This window comes from Symphalangus syndactylus, chromosome 2 (assembly GCF_028878055.3).
Source record: "Symphalangus syndactylus isolate Jambi chromosome 2, NHGRI_mSymSyn1-v2.1_pri, whole genome shotgun sequence".
In the NCBI taxonomy this organism is placed as follows: Eukaryota; Metazoa; Chordata; class Mammalia; order Primates; family Hylobatidae; genus Symphalangus; species Symphalangus syndactylus.
Genome location: NC_072424.2, coordinates 120,420,186 through 120,428,342, shown reverse-complemented (window position 1 = coordinate 120,428,342; position 8,157 = coordinate 120,420,186). Strand labels below are relative to the sequence as shown.

At 37.2% G+C, this 8,157-nt stretch overlaps 1 long non-coding RNA gene across 1 annotated transcript in view; it reads left to right on the top strand.

Annotated features, from left to right (window-relative positions):
• Positions 1–3,956: 3,956 nt before the first annotated feature.
• The window catches only part of LOC129474504 (uncharacterized), a 107,286-nt gene continuing 103,085 nt past the window's right edge, over positions 3,957–8,157 (top strand). Inside the window, exon 1 of the long non-coding RNA XR_008654557.1 lies at positions 3,957–4,080. This is a non-coding gene — a long non-coding RNA (uncharacterized lncRNA). The remainder of the gene's footprint in view (positions 4,081–8,157) is intronic.

The window sequence follows — 8,157 nt, the reverse complement described above, 5'->3', positions numbered from 1 at the left end:
TGCATGTCCCTCAACAAGATGAACATAAGACTTTTCATATTGGCCTGGACATTTCAAGCATGTGTCTTATCTCTTACGGGAACTAAAGACCAGTGGATGAAAGGCCAAGTTGTCTTTCTTGTTACCCAAACCACACATTTGCAGTAAACAGAAAAAGAGTAAGTCAATTTCACTTAAGAATGTCCTTGTTGAAACAGTAAACATGTTACCATTTAAAATTTTGATACTTGAATACATACCTTTTTAGGTTTTCGTTATGACAAAATGGGAAATGTACATAGGCCATTTCTGTTGCACACCAAAGTATGATGGCTATTGCAAGCAATGTGAGATTGTTTCAATTGCAACCCGAATTAGCCACTTTTCCCAAGAATATCAGGGTTTTTGTTTTTTTTTTGAAAGAGCTACTAACAGATGAGATACAGTTATTCATGTTTGGGTATAGGGCAGGCATTTTCTTGAAAATTAATGTCAGACTGTCAGTTCAGGAAAACAATCATCACCTTTGTTGCTAATGATAAACTTAAAGCTTTCAAGAGAAAATTGAAACTTTGGAAAATGTAATCTGCCATTCTTAATATGACAGTTTGCTAGCACTTAAAAAGTTTCCGATGAGATTGGTGGTGATATTAATGAATGCCACTTATGATATTGCCTAGTAAAATGTGTTAACATTTGAGAGATCTACCTAACTCGGGGAACCAGTAGGAGTTTATGAATGAATAAAAGATTCATTCAAAGTGAAAGTTAGAGGCATAGATGTATAAAATTTTATTGATATAATTTGATTCTACATTGCAAGCAACATTTAAACAATTACCATTTGTCTACTTTTGATATCGTATCAAAGAAGAATATTCACAAATATCTAAAAAGCCAATTTAAATGTTCTCTTTGTTTCCAAAGTCATGTCTGTATAAGGCTGGATTTTCTTCATGTACTTTAACCAAAGCAATAAATATCAACAAATTGAGAGCAGAAAATATGAGAATTTAGCTGGATTTTATTAAGCCAGTTATTGAAGCAATTTGCAAAAATCTTTTTAAATGCCACTTTTCTCATTAATTGTTTTTGGTTTCCAAAAATGTAGCAATTTTTAAAAAATATGTAATTTATGTTACCATGTAATTGTTGTTGTGATTTTAAAATTCATTAGTAACTATTTAAAACTTCTCAGTTTTCATTTTTAAAATCAGAACTGATAAATATAACTTGTAAACAAAAGTTGTTTATAATGATCAACAGTTTTGAAGACTTTAAAGGGACCTGAGAACAAAATATTTGAGAACCACTCCACGGGGTTTACTCCATTTTAAAAATAAGATACAACCACATACAGAAAAGTGAATAAAAAATAGCTATATCATTCAACAATAATACTAAAGTGAATCTCTGCATAATCTCCAGTATGGTCAAGAACAATATTACAAGCACCCAGAAAGCTCAGTCTGCCTTCCCCAGTCGCATTCCCCTCTTTCCCATCTTTTATTTTTTCTTAAATACTTTAAAATTTGTTTACACTTATGTATAGCTCCCTATTTGTCAGATACTGCTCTATGTGCTTTAATTTATTTAATCTTCATGTCAACCCTAAAAGCCACTATCATTAACCCATTCCATAATTGAAAAACTTAGGGTTTAGAGAAGTTAAATCACTGCCCCAAAGTCAAGTGGTGGGTTAGTATTTAAACCTAGGCAATCTGGTCTAGCATCAACTTAGCTGGTTACTTTTTTCTGTAATATATTGTCTCTCTCTAAAACTTTAAATTCTTAGCTTGAAGTCCTTAGGGCAAAAGTGGTCTTGGTGCTCTTTTCGTCTCTTTGGGTTTCTGTGTTGGTTTATTAATGCTATCTTGCTAGCTTTTCAGTGCTTTTAGAAATATCTTAAAATATGCTTTCAGGAAATTTTAGATGCTTTCAATGACATGCTTGGTCTGACTACTTATCTTTCCATATGACATATTAATATAAGATCCCATTCTGTATTAATATTGAACCCATGGTAATGTAATAAATGTTAAAAGATGTGCTTGGGGTTTGAGGGCTTTGATGATATTCAGTATTTTTCTGGGCTTTATAAACAGTGCCTCAACTGGCCAATATCTTTAGGGTCTTCACTTATGTATTCACTATCTATTGCCAAAATAACTTTAAGCATCACGTCTTCACAATACCCTTTGTAACTTTCCAAAACCATTATCTGGGCTATAAATTATAGCTCGGTGTCCATAAGTTTATATCTATAATTGCAGTACTTTGTGCTTACTCACAAAGAAATTTATCTGCAATTTTTCTCCGTTCATTAGACCAAGTTAAATCTCCTGTACTCCTCGTTAATGTGGTGTTTTCACTACTCCAAAGAGTTTAATTCCATCTTTAAACTTCTACATTCCCCTCCTGATTCCTCCACGACATTTACTTGTTACATGAAACTAGTTAGAATACTGATCTTCCATGGTGTAAAATCCTTCATCTATTTCAGTGCCCATTTATCCTTACACAAGGCATTTCTCTGTTATTGATAAATCAAGCTTTTTCTCTCGTCACCAGAGACTGTAAGGATAGTCACATTGGAAGGCAATTTCCATGATAGATTTTTGAATAAGCCCTTTTGAAGGACTTTTGGATGTTGAGATTATACTTACTGAGTTCCCCCTTTACCTATGAATTTATTCCCTCTCTTCCTTCCTTTTCCTTCCTTTCTTCCTTCCTTCCTTACTTTTTCTTCCTTTCTTCCTCCCTCTCTCCCTCCCTCCCTCTCCTTCCTTCCTTCCTTCCTTCCTTCCTTCCTTTCTTCCTTCCTTCCTTACTTTTTCTTCCTTTCTTCCTCCCTCTCTCCCTCCCTCCCTTCCTCTCCTTCCTTCCTTCCTTCCTTTTTCTTTCTTTCTTCTTCTTTCTTTCTTTCTTTCTTTCTTTCTTTCTTTCTTTCTTTCTTTCTTTCTTTTCTTTCTTTTTCTTTCTTTCTTTCCCTCCCTCCCTCCCTCTCTCTCTCTCTCCCTTTCTTTCTTTCTTTCTTTTTTTCTTTCTTTCTTTCTTTCTTCTTTCTTTCTTTCTTCTTTTCTTTCTTTCTTTCTTCTTTCTTCTTTCCTCTTTCCTCTCTCCTTCTTTCTTTCCTTTTTTTGGAAGAAAAAAAAGAACTCTGTTGCCCAGGCTGAAGTGCAATGGCATGATCATGGCTCACTGCAGCCTCAACCTCTTAGGCTCAAGTGATTCCCCTGCCTCAGCCTCTGAATAGAGGGCATCACTGCTGATGCCCCACCGAGTCAGAGGCTGGGAATAAGGCATGTACAACCAAGCCTGGCTATTTTATTTTATTTTTTGTAGAGACGGGGTCTTGCTATGCCCAGGCTGGTCTTGAACTCCTGGGCTCAAGTGATCCTCCTGCCTCAGCCTCCCAAAGTGTTGGGATTACAGGCATGAGCCACTGCATCTGGCTGAATTGATTTTCTTTCACAAAACTCTGATGTATTTGTTGGAAACTTTGTTCTTTTCTTTCCATAGATAAGGTTTTTGTAAATATCCAGTGATTTTTAATTATCTGTTATAGATACCACTAAAATGGAAAATAGCTTAGTGCTTGCACTGCAGAATGGGCTCCTAACCATATATTGAGAAGTATCTTAGACACAGGCACATTCCCTGAAGAATCAGTGTGTTGTCACAATGATCTCACCGTCGTGAGATACTATGGCTCTTTATTGCTGTTTTCTTTTGTCCACATCTAAGTATTATCAAGAAGTGACCTTGTACAGCCACTACTATCTTACCTTTTTTGAAGGGAGCTAGTTTGATCAAAATGTTTTGTTTGTTTGTCTCTATATGCATTGAGCAGAAACAGGCAGAGGTCAAAAATCATAGCTATCTAGTGACCCTTTAAATGAGGCTTGCATCAAATCATTCTCTTACATGACGCAAGTGCTGCTGAAGCCCTGCTGAGTCAGAGGCCACAAATCAAACAGACCCTAGAAACCTGCCCTTCTCTGGCAGGGTTAGGGCTGAGAGTGGGCCCTCAGACCATTTGGAATGACCAGTGATTTCAGCTCTCACTCCCTTCTCATCAGCACATGTCTACAGTTGCAAGTAAGTGAATATTTTTTCTTTTTATATATGATTTTCACTGTAGGTTTCCAATATATTTACCCTGGTCTGGGTCTCAGACCTACTGATATTGCCAACATCAATGTCTGTAACAGGTCACTTATTTGTAAGTCTAAAGTGTTAGAAAACCATGCTGAGAACAGGTATTCCACTAACCAGCATTTTCCCAAATATCGTATGTCTCTTAAAGGGAAAGAAAGTAATTATTCCCTCCTCTGCTTAAGTGGTAAATGAAAAAAGTCTTTCTCTGAGCAGTCAGAATTTTGTACAGAATATAGGACATTGTATAGCTCCGCACATAATAGTAACTCATGAATTTTTGTTGGATGAATCAGTTAAACAGACAATAACAAACATATCCTCTCAACAAATCCACACAAATTTTGAAAGTAAAATAGAAGGTACCTGTGATGGTGGATTTTATGTGCCAACTTGCCACGGCCATGGGATGCCCTGATATTTGTTTAGGCATTATTTTGGATGTATCTGTGAAGGTGTTTGTGGATGAAACCAACATTTGATTCAGCAGACTGAGTAAAGCTTATTGTCCTCCATATTTTGAGTGGGTCTCATTCAGTTAGTTGAGGGCCTGAACAGGACAAAAGGCTGACATTCCCATGAGTAAGGGGAAACTGTCCCACCCAACTTCCTTGGGCTGGGATATAATCATGAACAGAATATTGGTAGAAATATGTACATTAGAGGCCATTCTGGTGAGGTTTCAGATAGAAATGAGGAACGTGTTATAGGAAACTCAAGGAAAGGTTATCCTTGTTATAAAGTAACAAACTTGGCTGAATTGTGTGTCCTTACGTTTTGCAGAAACTTGAGAGCAAGGAAGTTGGTTATATAGCTTCAAGAGATTTGTAAGCAAAGTGTTGAAGCAGTGGCTTGGTTCCACCTGACTGCTTATAGTAAAATACAAGAAGAGAGAGATAAATTGAAGAATGAATTGTTAAGCAAACAAACAATAAAATCCCAAATCAACCAAGTCACAAAAAACCCCAAAAATGTCAGAAATTAAATATTGAGAAAATCCTCAGTCTATCCATATTGCAAAAAAAGATAAAGCGTGTTCTAAAGAGAACATCAAAGGTGTGGCTGAACTATCACTTGATAAAGAGTTTATGGCGTATATGAGCAGAAACTCTGCCAGTTTGAATGAAAGGGGATGGAGATGGGACAAAATAAAGGAAGGCTGTCAAGGCTTCTTGGATTCTACAGGGCAGGACCATAGAGGTATTTGGCTGTGAAGATACACTGTTCTTCAAGAAAGGAGAAGAATGGCCCTGAAGTGAATTCAGAGACAGGCAGGACTGCCACTCCTGCCACAGGCCCAGGGGGTAAGACTGTTTTCTCCTTGGTTTCAGAGAAAGGGGATCTGGCATAGAGTTATGTGGCACTCACAGAGAGCCTCAGGGGTGGGGCCCTCACAGACAGTTGTCGGGGCAGGTCCCTCCCAGATAGCTGGAGGGACAGGGTGGCTCTGCAAAGCTGTGGAATGACACTACCATTCCGGGAAGGCTGGAAGTTGGGAGACTGTATTAGTCAGGGTTATCTAGAGGGACAAAACTAATGGAATATATATATATATATATAAAAAATATATATTTTTATATATTATATATAATATACATTATATAAAATATATATTTTATATATTATATATAATATACATTATATAAAATATATATTTTATATATTATATATAATATACATTATATATAATATATACTTATATATTTAATATATATTATATATTTTATATATAATATATATATAAAGGGGAGTTTGTTAAGTATTAATTCACACTATCACAAGGTCCCACCATAGGCCATCTGTAGGCTGAGGAGCAAGGAGAGCCATTCCAAGTTCCAAAACTGAATAACTTGGAGTCTGATGTTCGAGGGCAGGAAGAATCCAACATGGGAGAAAGATGTAGGCTGGGAGGCTAGGTCAGTCTCTCTTTTCACATTTTTCTGGCTGCTTATAGTCTAGCCATGCTGGCAGCTGATTAGACTGTGCCCATCTGGATTAAGAGTGGGTCTGCCTTTCCCAGTCCACTGACCAATATGTTAATCTCCCTTGGCAACACCCTCATAGACACGCCCAGGATCAATACCTGTATCCTTCAATCCAATCAAGTTGACACTTAGTATTAACTATCACAGACATCAAGCCAAAGAGGATTATTCTCAAACCTTAAGGTCTAATGGATTTGTCCTCCTCGGTTTTGGATCTTCTTGATAACATCACCACTTTCTCCCAATTTCTCTCTTTGAGAATGGGAATGTCTGTTCTCACCACTGTATTTTGGAAGCCCATAACTCATTTGGTTTCATAAGTTCACAGCTGCAGGGGGATTTTTCTTCAGAATGAATTATACCATGATTCACCTCTATATCTGATTTAGATGTTTAGATGAGACTTTGAACTTTAAGCTTTAGAGCTGATGGTGGAATGAATTTAGACTTTTAGGGTTGGAATTGTTAGAACTAAATGAAAGTATTTCGCATGGAAGAAGAATTTAAAATTTGAGAGGTCAGGGGCAGAATGTTATGGACTGAATTTTTGTGTTCCCCCAAATTCACATGTTGAAGGCCTAACCCACAATGTGACTGTATTTGGAGATACAGCCTGTGAGTAGATGATAAAGGTTAATAGAGATTATGAAGGTGGGGTCCTACTCCAATAGGGCTCGTGCCCTTATGAAAAAGGAAGAGACACCAGAGCATGCTCTCTTCTGCCAAGCAAGGACACAGAAAGAAGGTGCCATCTTACACCAGGAAAAGGGCCCTCAGGAGAAACAGAACTGTCTAGCCCCTTGACTGGGCCTTCTCAGGCTCCAGAACTGTAAGAAATAAATTTATGTAACTTAAAACACCCAGTATATGGTATTTTACTATGGCAACTTGGGCAGACAAAGACAATACCATCACATTTCTTCTGAGAAGCTCTAAATAGTCTAGAGGTAACAGGAGAGCAAAAGAGAGTATTCACTATTCACCTTCAGTAATGCCACTGGTAGACATGATCTGTACATGATATTGACAGTTGAGAGTGTTCTATTAGAACTCTGTTGCATAATTCTTATTCCGGACTGCTTCGCAAACAAAACATAACAACCTCAAGGCGGTGAAGGTGAACTGTCCTTTTGCTTGTTGTGACTGACAAAAAAAAAAAAAAAAAATCAATTTGCCTTTTAAGGGCTCTTTACAGACTGTTTATATGATATAAAATATAATAAGTGCAGCTTAAGCTATTAAGATAAAGCCTTTAAAATGACACCAGGACTCCATCAAGACAAAGTGATCAAGTGAATTGCAGAATTGGGGAACAGAGAAGGGCTGTGAACTTCCCACCCAGAATACTGTTTAGAAGATGTCCACACTGAATATAGTGAGAAAATTATGCTGCATAAATGTCCTCTGCACATCTTTAATCCCAGTTCAAACAATGTCTTCCATCTAACTTTTCCATAGTTTTAGAGCCTAGGAAATAGGAAGAGAATTTGTCAAGATTTTGGGAGATGAAGGGAAGAAATGACCAAAGAGCTGGAAAATAAAGGAGTAGGATGGCTACAGAAATCAGAATCACTTAAGAAAAACTGTGTGGCTAAAATGTCTTCATTTATACAAAGGCCTAATTAGCAAGATGCTGGACACTCTGTTACTGATTCAACTTGAATAAAGAAAAGGGAATTGTTGAAGTTGAAGGTTTATGTTAGAAACAAGGGGAAATTATCTTACTAGAAGTAGTAATATTTACTAACAAGGTAAATATGTGGTCACCTGAGTCTCCCAGAAAGTATTCCGCTTTCTTTTTTTTTTTTTTTTTGACAGAGGATCTCACTCTGCCACCCAGGCTACAGTGCAGTGGTGCTATCACAGCTCACTGCAGCCTAGAGCTCCTGGGCTCAAGCCACCCTCCCAGCTCAGCCTTCCCAGTAGCTGGGACTACAGGCACATGCCAGCCACCATGACCAGCTAATTTTTTTATTATTTTATAGAGATAATTTATATATTTTATAGAGATGAGATCTCTTATGTTGTCCAGGCT